Source organism: Chlorocebus sabaeus, chromosome 4 (assembly GCF_047675955.1).
Source record: "Chlorocebus sabaeus isolate Y175 chromosome 4, mChlSab1.0.hap1, whole genome shotgun sequence".
NCBI classification, from domain to species: domain Eukaryota; kingdom Metazoa; phylum Chordata; class Mammalia; order Primates; family Cercopithecidae; genus Chlorocebus; species Chlorocebus sabaeus.
The window spans coordinates 80,042,656-80,058,016 of NC_132907.1; the positions used below are offsets into that span (position 1 = coordinate 80,042,656).

The 15,361-nt window shown below is 42.9% G+C and overlaps 1 protein-coding gene across 4 annotated transcripts in view; it reads right to left on the reverse strand.

The window, feature by feature from the left end:
• TRIO (trio Rho guanine nucleotide exchange factor) overlaps window positions 1–15,361 on the reverse strand; it is a 369,149-nt gene that overhangs the window by 279,242 nt on the left and 74,546 nt on the right. The gene's annotated exons all lie outside the window — the stretch shown is intronic.

A 15,361-nucleotide genomic window follows, 5' to 3' on the forward strand; every position in this document is an offset into this window, starting at 1 on the left:
ACTCAATGTGAAATCCATAAAAGTGAGTGGCCAACATCTGTTGAAAAAGCCAAAACTGCTTCATAAAATATAACCTTAACTCTTGTTTCAGATACACCAGTAGTCACACCCCTTCCACTTTAATACTTTAATACTAAAATCTAAAATTTAAATTTAAATTTAAAAGCTTTAATACTAAAATCCACCAACCATCAGAGAGTCTGGCCTAAAGACAGAAAAATGGATGCAGTCGGTGCCATTATTTTACAATGGACTTTTTCAGCAACACTGAATACAACAGGGTCACGAGAGGATCGAGAGAGTTGTTAAAGCAAATTCCTAAACCTTTGGATTGTTAAAAGAGCAACCAAAGACAAGAATTCTTTTGCCTTTCTTTGTGATGTCTACCATTTAAAGAACTAAACACAAGAACTAGGCATTGGCAAGTAATCTGCAGGCACTAACTGGCAAATTTAATCCTCCAACCCTATGTGAAAGGCACTAACAGTAGCCCCATTCGCAGAAGTAAGATGTGCAGGGGCCATAACTCCATCACTTTCCAGCTCAAAAAACAATCAATAAGCAAGTCAGTGATATTAGAAACAGTACACTACACATTTTCAGTGCTTCAATTACGATTGGTATAAATTATTTTCAACACACCTTACAAAATGATTAAGACTCACCAAAATGTTGAAACAGCAAGAGGAGAAAATCTACCCTAGAGAATGATACAAAAGAGAAATGATCAAATAAAATGGGGCCGTATTAGGGGAGGGGGGGGCAAAAAGGAAGAGATGAATATATACATATATGAGAAGAGACTCATGGAAAACAAGTCAGAAGTTCTGAGGACACACAGGAGAGAGTTCAGCTGCTTTTATCATCCCTTTGCAGTTCATCCGCACAATGAGATCACAGGAAAGGATGATCCCCACGTGTAACCACTGTTCCCAGATCCTCACCTGCATGCTCCTCTGTTTCATTTTATATTTGGAAATCTGTGGGGGCATCTGCAGTTGTCACAATGATGGGGGGCAGCCATTGTGTGTGACAGCCTCCTCTCATCATCCAACACACACACACACACACACACACACACACACACACACACACACACACACACACAAAACATCTTGCCTGACTTTCCAATTTCCAGACATTCTCCAGTCAGCAAAACTCCTGAGCAGAGACCCAACTCCATTTCATGCATTTTGGGGCACAGGTTTTATACACAACATTTTTCAGGAAAGCAACTACCACATAAGTGGAGGAAATCTCTACTTCAGATTGGAAGTGTACCAAAAACTGTCCACTTCTTCAGAAAATCATGTCACCAGTGGCAAAGTGGCTCAATATGTGAGTCACCAACAGGACCACTCTAAGGACCTCCCGCGCGGGGGGATTCTACGTGCAAGCGCTGGCAAACGTTACATCTTCTGGACTTCAAAGTGTGATCTGCAGACTGGTCACAAGTCCTTCATTAGGACCTCTTGGTGCTTAGAGAAGGAGTTTGTGCCTCTTTAATTCTCTTTTCACAGCAAGATGAACTCAAAGAAGGCAGCAGCTGAGTGCTTTAGAGATGACACTCTCATAGCAGACCTGCATTTCAGTACCACTGTTTTAGCAGTCATACCTAACCATCCCTACATTTAAATAAATATTTATAAATGATATTTCCTTTCATTTCTTCTTTGTGAGTTACAGCACTATTTTAGTGTTTTCAGCATGTGTTAATCACACCTCAGGACACTACAATGAGTGTTACACAATATATCATAAACAGGGGAGCTGGGCCCAACAGAGTCACCACTGCTGTCACCAAAGAGAAGAACCAGCTGGACCCAGCCTTGAACGCTGTCTTCCTAATGGTACAGGGTAACCTATCAAAAAAGGCATTATTACCTGGGCTATTCCAACATGGTCAAATTGCATAACCCCAAATCTCAATTAAACTCCTGGGACAGATTCTAGAGACTGCTCATGTTTAACAGTTTTACTTCACTGACTAGCAGTAGAGAAAAAGGATCCCCTCTCCTCCAGGCCTTACAACAGTACTGCAGGTGGCAAAAGAGGGCCTGCGGGCCAGCTCCGCTCTGTCGGCATTTGTAAGTGAACTTTCGCCAGAAGGCAGCCATGCCATCTTATGTGTACCGTGTCCGTGCTACGAGGTGGCCGCTTTGCCACTACAACTGCAGAGCTCAGTGGCTGAGACAGAGACTAAACTATTTATCCGGCTGTTTACAAAAAGTTTCCCAACTCCTGTTCTAGATCAAACATACCCTGGTGTGTTTTCGTTTTATCTTAAACCTACTTTTAATTTTAAATAAATCTATATATCATAATCAATATTACAAATGTAAATACTATGAGGGATGTTTGAGGTAAGAAGGAAAGTCTGAGCTTCAATAAATACTCCTAAATTTTAAGTCTCTTTCATTTTATGAACACATACCTAAAATTCTCTGCCTCATTTTGGTTATCCTGGCCTGAGATCAGGATGGCTTGACTCTATGAATTATAATTTGGTATATTCTTTCTTCTTTTTTTTTCTTTTCTTTTTTTTGAGATGGAGTCTCACTCTGTCACCCAGGCTGGAGTGCAGTGGCATGATCTCAGCTCACTGCAACCTCTGCCACTTAGATTGAAGTGATTCTCCTGCCTCAGCCTATTCAAACAACCTTAATAAGAGAAAGCCTTTTTTTCTACCTAGTAAGGTCGTATAAAGCCAAAATAGTCTAATAAGTACAAGTCGTGATAAAGCAGATATCAATTTCATTCCAAAAAACTTAGTCAAAATGATATGATTTGTGCCTATACAAATTATCTGCTTAAATCCACATGTGGCCTCCCTGATGGAGTCTGCTACTCTAAAAGTTCAAAGAATTGCATCCAAAACACAAGATGGGCTACTGAGTGACTTCTTTCAGTCCTCAACACTCTTGCACCCAGGAAATTCAGTCATGTGCTGCTGCAGTTATGCTGTGCACTTTCTGTGTGACATTCCCAAGCCATTTGCCCTGATTCCTAATATGCACTCTGAAATGCATGACATACTTTTGTCAACCAAAGGCTCACATGTCTGTGGCTGCAGAAGTTCATTTTGTCCGTTTCCAAAATAGCTTAAGCTCACCCATGCAGTTTAGAATGCTGGGAACACCTGGCAGGGAACAGTCCCCAGCTTTGGTTGGTTTTCTCTTTGTCACAGGTATCAGGAATGGATTTCTGTCCATTCTGTGCCCCATAAAACACATCAGAGTTAGAGCTCCAGGTGTGGAATACTGCATTAAAATACACAAATATCATTTCCCCCAAGCCCAACCAGGCAGTAATAAAAACAAACCTGTTTTTCTTTTTTCCTTCACTGGAAGTGGAGGTGCAGTTTCCTCCACTAGGAAATTGGCCATGAGAAACCCTGAACAGCCCAGCTCCCTGGCCTCCTCTCCACACAGGCCCCCACACCCTCCCTCTGAATCCCCCCAAAAGTTCAGATACAAATGCTGATAGGCATCTATTAATGGAATACTTGGCTAAGCACTAATGACGAGCTGTCCTCATTGTGAATATCAAATATATAACAAGTATGCTACTAGCAAAAAACTAGATTCTAATTTTACTCATAAGAGACTTTTTCATTACACTGAAAAACTCTTATACCATACCTTTCCATTAAGACTAAAGAACAATACTAAAGTTATTTCCCTAAATTTTATATCTAAATTAATAAAAAACCTAAGAGAGTCCTTATCAGATCACTTAAACCCTCCCAATGCAACTGCATCATATCTAATACAACATAATTTGCCTACTTGTACTTAGTGAAAAACACTCTGGGGCTCTACATGTATCTCCTAAACTCAGGTCTTTCTTCCTAACCAAATTCCTCAAAGGATGGTATCTTTTATTTGCCACGTCCTACAAATCTCAGAGGAACAAAGTTCTGAGAACACGATAGATAACTAAGAAAGTACTCTCCAGCTGACCGCATTAAATAAAAAACTGAAGTATGCCACTTAGTAAAACAGATCTTCAGTATGACAACCACAAATGAGGCGGTCCATCAGAAGTCTAGAGTTACATTGTAACCAACAAGCTACCCAAGGATTCAATTTCCCACGGCACAAAAGGAGGTCCCTGTCCTTTATCACAAACGTGGAGTTTCTCCACTTTCTCCTCCTTCTATGACTGATAGAAAATATCCTCATTCTAACCTTCCAAGTGGTAGCCTCGGAGTGAGGTCCCTTAGCATTTGTGATACAGCGGGAGTGGCTGGCATCCGTGCACTTCCTGAAGGCTATCAAGGGTAGAATCACCAAATGCTTGAAATACCTCAAGGACTGTGGGCGCAGAACAAGACAAACCTGGCTGACAAACAGAGTTGTTAAGATAACACCGTGTTTCCTGTTTCTGCATGTTTTCCCCAAAGTTGTCTCATGTGCCTCAACTCTCCACGTCCCAGCAGTTGTGGGTTTATGAAACGCTTTCCTATGATGTTTTTCCCTGTTTTGAGGATGCTTGTCTTCGGATTGTGTTCCTCACTCCTGGACTCCTACTTTAAGCACAGGGCAATGCAAAAGACAGGGAGGAGAGCTGCAGAAACCACTTTCCTCCCTTTCTTCCGAGGCCATCAGCCACTTGTGCCTTCCACGTCTCCGAACGCTGGGAAGATGTGGAAACACTCCACCCAGCACTTCCACTTCAGGGTGGAGCCTTTCAGGGTGCTGGGCTACCAAGGCAATTGACTAGACAGGTTAGTCACATAAATGAAGACGTAATGCTTCACCAAGCTTCGGGGACAATGTTAAACTATAACGTTGTGATTACTAGAAATTCCATGTCTTACAGCCTCTTATAAATGCATAATTTGGAATAAAACAATATTGTGCAAAAGAAAACTACTTTTATAAACCCTTCTATCTAGCTACCCTTAGTTTCAAAAATAATGTTCAGATTCCTGGTTTACTAAAACTTGAGGTTCTGTAAGTAAAATTATTCTTTTTGTTGTCCACGCTCCACTCCACTCTCGGGTTAAGTCTTGTCCACAACCAGAATGCTGCATGAAACTAGCAACACCCTGGTTTTCAACCTCCACAAGGTCTTCTAGAAACACAGCTGCACTAGCAGGGCTGGCAAGGCTGTGGGGTTCTACAGAAGAAAGGACTAGAAGTTCCCTTCTTCTAACCTGGTGACACCAATCAGACAGGCAGTCGGGAACATCAACAACATCATCATCATCAAATAACCTGACTGGAAGGACTGGAATCTTCCATGCTGGTCCCATGAAAACCCACCCACCAGGAGGAGCCCAACTCATCTGCACTGCGTATGCTCAGCCCACCTCCTTGCCTCTCCTGGGTGAGCCCCAGCAATAATCAGGTGCCTCCCTGAAATCACTTACGGTCCCTCCAACCTCCCACCCCCACTTCCTGTCAAATGCACAGGAAGAAGGAAAGGAACAGGAAGCATCAGCCCTGCCATGGCAGAACTCAAAGCTGACTTTTAATTTATTTCCCTTTCTTTCCTTCCTCCCTTGCTTTCATTCATTAGTTCAACCTGCAAGTATCTAACACAATGGCAGGTAGAATTCTTAGACAGCCCTAGGACATTTGCCCACCCCCAGTGTTATGCCCCTTGTATCATCCTTTTGGGGGTGGGGGGTGGGAGCAGTGAATATGATGGGATAGCATGCCCATGATTAGATTACTAATGAGTTGACTCTGTGTCCATCAAAAGGCAGACTTCCCTGGTGGGCCTGACTCATCAGGGGAGGCCTTTAAAAGCAGGTACAGTGTCAGAGAGATGACCTGCTGGCCTCAGAAGAGCAAACTGCCATAGGGTGCAGCAGGCCGTGCGGCAAGGACCTTAGAGTGGCCTCTAGGAAAGAGTGACCCCTGCCAACAGCCAGCAAGAACCCTGGGACCTCAGTCTTACAACCACAGTGAAGTGGCTTCTGCCAACACCCTGAAGGGACCTGAACAGGACCCCACACTGCAGGTGGGAATGCAGTCCCGATGGCCTTGTGAGACCCAGAACAGGGAATCCAACTATCCAGACACCTGACCTACAGAAACCGTGGGGTAAGAAATGAGTGTTTTAAGCTGCTATGTTTGTGGTAATTTGTTAGGCAAAAATAATACAAGCACCTAGATTAGTTTTGGGTTCCACAGATTTAATTCCACCTGCTTTTCATTTTTTTCTCAGAAGTACACCAAACCCCCCTCCTGTCTACAGCACTCATCTCACCCCAATCCACACAAGAGCCAATTAATGTTTCTGATCAGGGTGTTACTGCCAATAACTCTAAACTGATTCTCTACGATTCAGATAAACTTGAGGGAAGGCTATGCGTTAGGGCTGTAGGGTCCTGTCACAAGCAACACATCATCTCCATCAGGCTTTGTAAATCACGGAAACTGCTCAGGAGTTCTGCATCAGACACGAGGTGGCGCAACCCCATGCATTCTCAGGAGCAAGGAACGAAGGCTCAGGGAGGTGAAGCATTCAAAGACCAAACAGCCTTTAATTTTTACACATGATACTAAAAACATCTATTGTGTATTTAACATAATGTCACATATCTTAACCTACGCATTCTGGTATCCTACTTTTTTCTCTTTCATTTAAAAATTGGTGGTATGTCCTGTTTCTCAGTTCTCCATTATTCTCCCATGTCTATAACTCAACTTCCATGCCTAGATCCATTAGGGTTAAGTCCTCCAAAAACAACTAAAGACAATCATTTCTGGCAGCTGAACTATATTTTAGCCACTGAGTCCTTCCACTTTGCCTTTTCTTTAAAGCTGTATTTACTAATATTTGTTTTGGATGCCTGCAAGCAACTTAGGACTATCCCTTATAACTCATTCATGAAGCAAACAACCATCCAGCCTTCCCAGGCTAGTCTCCATGCTTTAAAATATATACAAAGTAAGTGTCTAAGATGGTGCTAATATTACAGACTATGTCACCTTCAGTGAATCTTTTAGTATATTCTTTCTTCACTTAATTCTATGCTCACCCAGAAACTCAGACTTAACTATATCTTCTCAGCTAAGAGTTCTTCCTTACCCCAAGAGTAACCTAAATTTGAAAACAGCTTACAACTTATATTGTAAACTATTTTAGAATTTAATTAAAATTACTAAAAATTAGTTTTGAAAGACAAATGCAGGAATTTCTACTTAAACAGTACGTATAAGGTTAACCTGCAGATGAGGTAGGGTTCTGGCTTCACACACTTTCTGAAAACAAACAAAATAATAATAATAACAACGTGTTCTTTCATTAAAAAATCAAGAAATGAAAAATGGATAAACACCTTAACATTAAACATAAAATTCTCATAATAAGACATGATTTAGTGGCATATATCAAAAAATAGGGCTGCAATCTCTGCCTGAAAAACATTTACTTCTATTAATACTATTTGCAGGCCAAATGTGGGTTCTGTCTCTAACTATGTACCTCCTGGATATGAAGACAAGTAGAACAAAAATGTAATCACTTGTGAATCCAAGTCAAGACTTTGGGGATATCAAACACTGAATACCAGTAAAATAACAGTAAGACAATATGTACCTCTATAATCCGACTTAGATTAGATAGGAATTTGAGCATCAAATATTACACATTTACAAACAGAGGAAGCACATGTGCCAAAGGGAGATGATGACCTCCAAATTAAAAACAAAGTGCCTGTGTAGGGCCACAGAACGCACAGCTGCACACAGCAGCCCTGCTTCCCGGAAACTTGGCCATTTCCTCTTGTTCTCGCAAATCTCTCTGGATATGGCTTCCCACCTACACACCATCAGAAGGGGTTCTGAAAGTAAATCCTTCTCCGTTTATTTACATAATAAGATTAACTTGAAGCCAAACAGGGTCACCTAGGCTAGTTGCTCCACCTCCCTGTTCCCAATGCTTCCCTTGATGAATAGGACACAGAGGAAATGGTTGTGATGCAATTTACACCAGCCTCCTATGGGGAAGGAGGGCCTGCTCCGGGAGGAGCTCCCAAAGTGCACGTTGAGACTTGCTGTGTCCCACACAGAATCTGAGCTGAACTGCAGGGTGCCAACCAATGATTCTGTTTACATTGTTTTTCTGGAGGAACTCAAAAGATCTGCATACTTTTTGTTGTCCCAATCAGTATCTCTGTCAAGGTAAGAGACTGGAAATGCTGTTTTTCCAAAAGATAGAATCACAGAATTTAAAATCTGGAAGAACTCTTGGGGACAGATGCTGTCACATAACCCTCTGCCACTGCCCAAGATTCCAAAGCTGCGGCAGAGCTGGGACTACAAGTCACATGCAGCAGACACGGCTACCTGTCCTCTTGCTTGCCTCTTTGTCAGCTGCACTCACGGAAGGAGGAGGTCTCAAAGGCTATCCCAGAGACAAAAGGCTTCATGCCCAGGATTCCAACACTATCATTTTGAACAATCCTATTTATTTTCGATCCGGGAGACGCCCTCAATCAGGAACTTATATCGTCCACATTGCATGCCATCTGATTCTCTCCAAATAGGAAGGGCGAGAGGGATGGCAGCCTCGTGCTGCCCTACCAGGCCCTCCCCTTAACATCTCTGCGATGTTATGGAAGCCACCCAATCTAATTAACTGGGGCTTCAGGATTCTTATTCGGAAATGGGGGAAAGTGGGAGGGAGAGGAGGTGCCCCTCAGAGAATTGTTACAAGGTTTAAAACTTCACATGTATTTCTTAAAAGGTGGTCCCATAAACACCTGCATCAGAATCCAATGGAACAGTTACTCAAAATGCAGGTTCTAGTGGCCCGCCCCAAAGATACTGAGAAAGGAGGTCTGGAAGGAGCTGCATTTTGCTGTTTCCAAGACACTGCTTAGGACAAGTTAAAAGCTTCCCAGAATCTTTTATTCTTGGTGTTTGTCTCAGAGCACATGATTTACTGGCTGGGGGTCTGAGCTAAGGATTCAAAACACCACAAAATGAGGCTGCGAGAAAAAGGAACTAAGGCATCATCTATCCCACTGGGTTTGAAACTTTTTTGACCTTAACCCACATTAAGAAATACCTTTTACAATGCAACTCAATACTGAGACATGTCAGAGATATTGCTTGTGGGTTTGGTTCCAGACAACTGCAATAAAGCGAGTCACACAACTTTCTTGGTTTCCTAGTGCATATAAAAATTATGTTTACACTACACGTTACACAGTATGTTTACCCTACACTGTAGCTTATTAAATGTGCGGTAGTATTTATGTCTTTAAAAATGAACATACCTTAATTTAAAAATACTTTATTGCTTAAAAAAAAAAAGTGTTATCATCTGAGCCTTCAGAGAGCCGTAATCTTTTTGCTGGTGGCGGGTCTTGCCACAATGTGGATGGCTGCTGACTGCTCAGGGTGGTGGCTGCTGAAGGCTGGGGTGGCTGCGGCAATTTCTTAAAATAAGACAGTGATGCAGCTGCATCTATCGACTCTTCCTGTGATGAAAGACTTCTCTGTAGCATGTGATGCTGTTTGATAGCATTTTATCTACAGCAGAACTTCTTTCGAAATTAGAGTCAAGCTTCTCAAACCCTGCCGCTGCTTTGTCAACTAAGTTATGTGGCATATCGGAAATCCTTTGTTGTCATTTCAACAAAGTTCATAGCATCTTCACCAAGTTTAGATTCCATCTCAAGAAACCACTTTCTTTGCTCATTCATAAGAAGCAACTCTTCATCCCTGAGGAGTGTAATCATGAGACCGCAGTAATTCAGTCTCATTTTCAGGCTCCACTTCTAGCTCTGGTTCTCTTGCCATTTCCACCATATTTGTAGTTACTTCCTCCACTGAAGTGCTGAACCCTTCGAAGTCATCCATGTGACTGGAATCAACTTCTTCAGAATGCCTGTTTATGCTATTTTGACCTCCTCCCATGAATCACAAATGTTCCTCATGACATCCAGAATGGTGACCTTTCCAGAAGGTTTCCAGTGTACTGTGTCCAGCTCTATCAGAGGAATCACTATCTATGGCAGTTACAGCCTTACAAAATGTATTTTGTAAATGATAAGACTCGGAAGTCAAAATTACTTTTTGATTCATGGGCTGCAGAATGGATGTTGTGCTGGCAGGCTCGAAACCAACATTATTCTTATACATCTCCACAAGAGCTCTTGGGTGACTAAGTGTATCGTCAATGAGCATCAGTATTTCGGCGGGGGGGAGGAATCTTTTTTCCTGAGCAATAGGTCTCAAGAGAGGACTTAAAACAGTAAACCATGCTGTCAAAAGACGGGCTATCATTCAGTCTTTGTTGTTCCATGTACAGAGCATAGGCAGAGTCAACTCAGCATAATTCTTAAAGGCTCTAGCAATTTCAGAATGGTTGATGAGCACTGGCTTCAACTTCAAGTCCCCAGCTGCATTAGCCCCTAACAAGAAAGTCGCCTGTCCTCTGAAGTTTTAAAACCAGACATTGATTTCTCCTCTCTAGCTGTGAAAGTCCTAGGTGGCATCTTCTTCCAACAGAAGGCTGTTTCGTCCACACTGAAAATCTGATATTTGCAAGATCTTCTGGAGAACTTGCTGCAGCTTCCACATCAGCAGTTGCTGCTTCATCCTGCACTTTGTTATGGAGATGGCTTCCTTCCTTCAATCTCAGGAACTAACCTCTGCTAGCTTCCAACTTTTCTTCTGCAGCTTCCTCACCTCTATTAGAATTTGCTGAGGCCTTACTCTGGATTAGGCTTTGCCTAAAGGGAATGCTGTGGCTGGCTGGATCTTCTATCCAGACCACTAAAACTTTATCCACGTCAGCAACAGGCTGCTTTGATTTCTTATCATTTGTGTGTTCACTGGAGTAGCACTTTTAATTTCCTTCACATTCATAACTTGGCTGTTTGGCACAACAGGCCTAGCTTTTGGCCTGTCTCAGCTTTCAACATGCCTTCTTCACTAGGTTTAATCATTTCTAGCTTTTGATTTAACGTGAGAGATATGCAAATGTTACTTTCACTTGAACACTTAGAGGCCATGGTTGGATTTATTAATTGGCCTAACTTCAATATTGCTGTGTCTCAAAACTAGGGAGGCCTGAGGAGAGGAAGAGACGCAGGGTAACAGCTGGTCAACGGAGCAGTCAGAACACACACATTTACTGATTAAGTTTGCCACCATATATGGGTGTGGTCCATAGTGTTCCAAAACAATTACACTAGAAAACATCAACGATCACTGACCAGAGATCACCATAATATATAACAATGAAAATGTCTGAAATACTGTGAGAATTACCAAAATTTGATAGAGATACAAAGCAAGGACATGCTGTTGGAAAAATGTCATGGATAGACTTGCTCAACACAGGGTTGCCAGAAACCTTCAATTTGTTTTAAAAAAAGAAAAGAAGAAGAAGAAGAAAGAAGAAAGAAGAAAGAAAAAAGGAGGAGGAGGAAGAGAAAGAGGAAGAGGAGGAGGAGAAGGAGGAAGAGGAGGAGGAGAAAGAGGAGGAAGAGGAGGAGGAGGAGGAGAAGGAACCCACAGTATCTGTACAATAGAACAAAGTGCAAAAAAAAAAAAAAGTATGCCTGTACATGAACACTTGTGTTACACGTACTGACTTCAGAGACTCATAAAATCACTCATGATATGTGCAATGAACGCTGATATTTCTGTACTATTTTAGGGCATCTTTTAGCTTAAAAAAAAAACACTGCTGGACACTACCTGCTGCTTGAAAAATGTTGATCTATTTTACTTCCTCCAGAAATGGTTCTTTAATGTTAGTCCTCACGTAAACATCCTGGAATAAGAGCAAACCCTGAACCCTATCCCAAAGATTCTGATGCCTCAGGTGGTACTGAGGATTCTGCATTTTCACAGGTATTCCAGGTGATGCTAACACAGGTGATTCCCTCATCGCAGCAGAAGACCTGGCCCACGTCGCCACCCGCAGTACTGTCCTACTGATAATGGGATTGGTGTGAAGACACTGTACTAAAACTGGGAATCCACAAACCTGGAGGGTCCCCTACGACTTCGGTCAGAAACAGCCTCAGGCTCTGCCAGAGTCATCCAAACACGCGGGCAGTATTCCCACACAGGTTGGTAAGACAGGCACACTTTAGAAAGCAACAGATCTTTTTTCAGCCCTGAAATAGGACACAAAGACTGTCTGGCTGAGTATTTTCAACAAGGAAAGCAAGGTTTGCAGATGCAAAAGTACAGGGCAAGGATCTAAACAGAGCTTTCCTACTCCACTGTGGGCGGGGGTAAGGAAAACAATTATCTGGTCAGGCTTTTGCAGAGTAAACAACAAAAAAAAAAAACATAGAAAAAGAAAGCAAATCATCCTCATCCCTCTCCACTTCACATACACACACAAAGCACATGGCCTTAAACTTAGTTCTTATGCCACTGGCTCTGCAAAAGTCTAGTAGCACTTTTCCATCTCACAAACATTCACCCATGTCACACCGCCACGCTGGCCTCGTCATAGTTCTGTAAACTGAGCTACCCGATTTCACCCTGACCAAGTCTCTGACAGCATCAGAAACCGAGGCACTTGTCCTAAATCTTGCAAACTAAACAAGAAGGCACAGAGCCACAGCTTCCCTAGTAAGAGGCTTCAAATTCCCAAAGCCGGAGAAGGGTTGCTGCTGGCGCTGTCAGCGGCACAAGGATCCCACTTCCACATCCCAGTCCTCTTCACAGGAGTTTACTGCGACTGGGAAGTCCACAGCCTTCACTTCCACATCCCAGTCCTCTTCGCAGGAGTTTACTGCAATTGGGAAGTCCACAGCCTTTGGAAACTGTATCTGCCATGTTTCAACCAGGAATCGGTGCCCCATCGAACGTAGGAGGGCAGTGGCCGCGGAGCCCCCACAGCAGCCAGTGTAGCCCTGGCGGCACAGGCTGTGTGACCCTCACCCGCCTGCCCCTGGCTTCTTGTGAGGAGCCACAGAAGCCACAGGAGCCACAGGAGCCGCAGCGCTGTGGACAGGGGCCCGTGCTCCAGCCCCTGAGCGCAGCCTCGCCCAAGGCCCGCCTGCCCATTAAGACTTGCCTGAGATTTTCTTTTCAGCTACAAACTACTCTTATTATGTCGTTGAGTTTTGGGGTTTTTTTGTTTTGTTTGTATTTCAATATCAATTTTACAGTAGAGCTGACTCTTAAGACTCAGTTCAAGTCCTTGGATGCTAATTGTTGGAAAAATTAAGAATTTTTTCAAATTAAATGACATAAACATTGCAACTATTTCTTCTGTGGTCTTAGTATCAGCCTTCTGTGTTGATTATTATTATTTCATAATAAAATTAAGAAAATTACTTTAGCAATCATTTGACACTCCCTCTGTCCGGGAACCACCCTAAGCTCTTTAAACCGACGACTTCACTAATTCATCCTAACAACCTGCCAAGGGGGGATCCAGGCAGGTCTGTGCCACTTAACTGCTTGCTGACACAGACGACAAAGTGCAGAGATAAAAACATGCCCCTGTGCTGAATCTTACTTACTTTGGAAAAGTTGCATTTTAAAATCCAACCTGTTTTGGGAAGGTAAACGAGACCCTCCCCACAACACACACATGAACTCTAGTTATATTAAAAACCATTAATAACACTTTTATTTATTTAATCAGAAAAGCAGAGTCTTCTTTCAAAAAGTTACTGAATGTTTGTAAATGTTTGATTTCAACCACATATGTTATTCTTTTACTATTTTCTCAAACTTTGGACTGATTACTACTGGCAATACGGAACAAAAGACAGAGACACTTTCCTATAACCTTATGCAAGCCACGTGTCAGGCTGGGAATGCCCCCACACACAGCCCCACACGTGCTGCGACAATCACACACCAGAGGCCCTGACACCGGGGACCGAGTGCCAGGACAGCCACACAGGGCTGCAGCAAGTGCCACACACACTTCTAGAATGATACTCGCCTTCACATAGCTGCCCGGGACTTACCCTAACCATGTTCTCATTAATCTAGTCATGTATAACCTTGTCATCATCGATCAAGACAATCTTCCTATAAATCAGAAATCTAATTTTAATAACTGAGTGCCTGTGACTGAGCAGGCTGCAGCTGTGGTGGCTGGCATGGGAGAGCCCCAGAATCCTAATTCCCAACCTTCTGTATACTTCATACCTGGGTTCGTGGGGACAGCAGAAGGGAGAAGAAAAGCTTTATGGTCATTTCAATGCAACAGCTCTCACTCTCCTGGGGACTAGTGCCAGGAATGAGGGCAAGAAAGGGGCCCAGAAAGAAGCTGTAGCTGTAGGGATGGCACTTCCTTTCTGTGAACTCTCCTGGTAATGGTTTAACAGGACAGAGTTAGGACACCTCAGAGAGTCGACCTGAATGACCTGGGTAGAATGACCACATGCTGTACAGTGGCTCTCAGGACACTGTAGGTTCTGTTGTTTTGTTAATTCCTGGCCCCAGGTATGCTTAGTAACAAACATCCTTTAGTAAACAATGGGAGGAATGAAGTATGTAAAAGACCGGTAATCAGATAACTCGGTGACGCATGGGGCATCATGCTGGAGGAGGAATGCATGATCTGGGCCTCTGCCCACATACCAGGCCACTTGGTCCTGCCGTCTTAAGCTGGGCTGTTCCCAGCACGCCTCCTCACCCTGTAGGAGATTTCTAGGAGGTGGCAAAGCAGTTAAGAGCCTGGCTCTGGCCAGGCTGCTGGATTCCAACATTAGCTCCCCTTCCTAACGATGAGACCTTGGTCTGGCTATCTACCATATGAGGCTATTACAAGGGTTTGATGAGCAAGGCAAATAGGCCAGTCATGGAAAACAGGAAAAACAACTGTTCAGGACCCTTGGAGGCAGTTTCCCCAGAATCATGAACCATGTTAAAGATAAACACGCTTTTATAATACTGCTCCCGTCCTGCCACACGCCAAATGGAAGGACACTGGCAATAATACGATACACAGAGTCTTTAAGAACCGAGAGGTATGACTCCAATCCACAGTACAGATGTTTATGGTATGCACTGAAAAACGACACCTTGATGTCAGTATTATGAGAAGAGACCACAAGTTATTTCTAAGACACAATCAACTCAATGACCATTCAGCTCTTTCGGAATGGCTGGATATGCAACACCAACTCCAACAACCCAAGAAGGTGAAGCAAATACAAACAAGAAGAGAAAAACCACCTTGTTGTTTGAAATACATGTCTTTCTTCAAATAAGTGTATAAATAAATGGGCAGGCAAAACTAACAACAATGGTTGGACAAGTGTGAATTTTATGGCTGGCCCTGAGACAAATTCAAGTCTAATACAGCCAAACCCATTCATAAACTACCTAAGAGAAAACAGAATCTGCAGCATTTCCAGATCATAAAACTAGTGATATGGGCAGACGCAAAGAACTCTTAA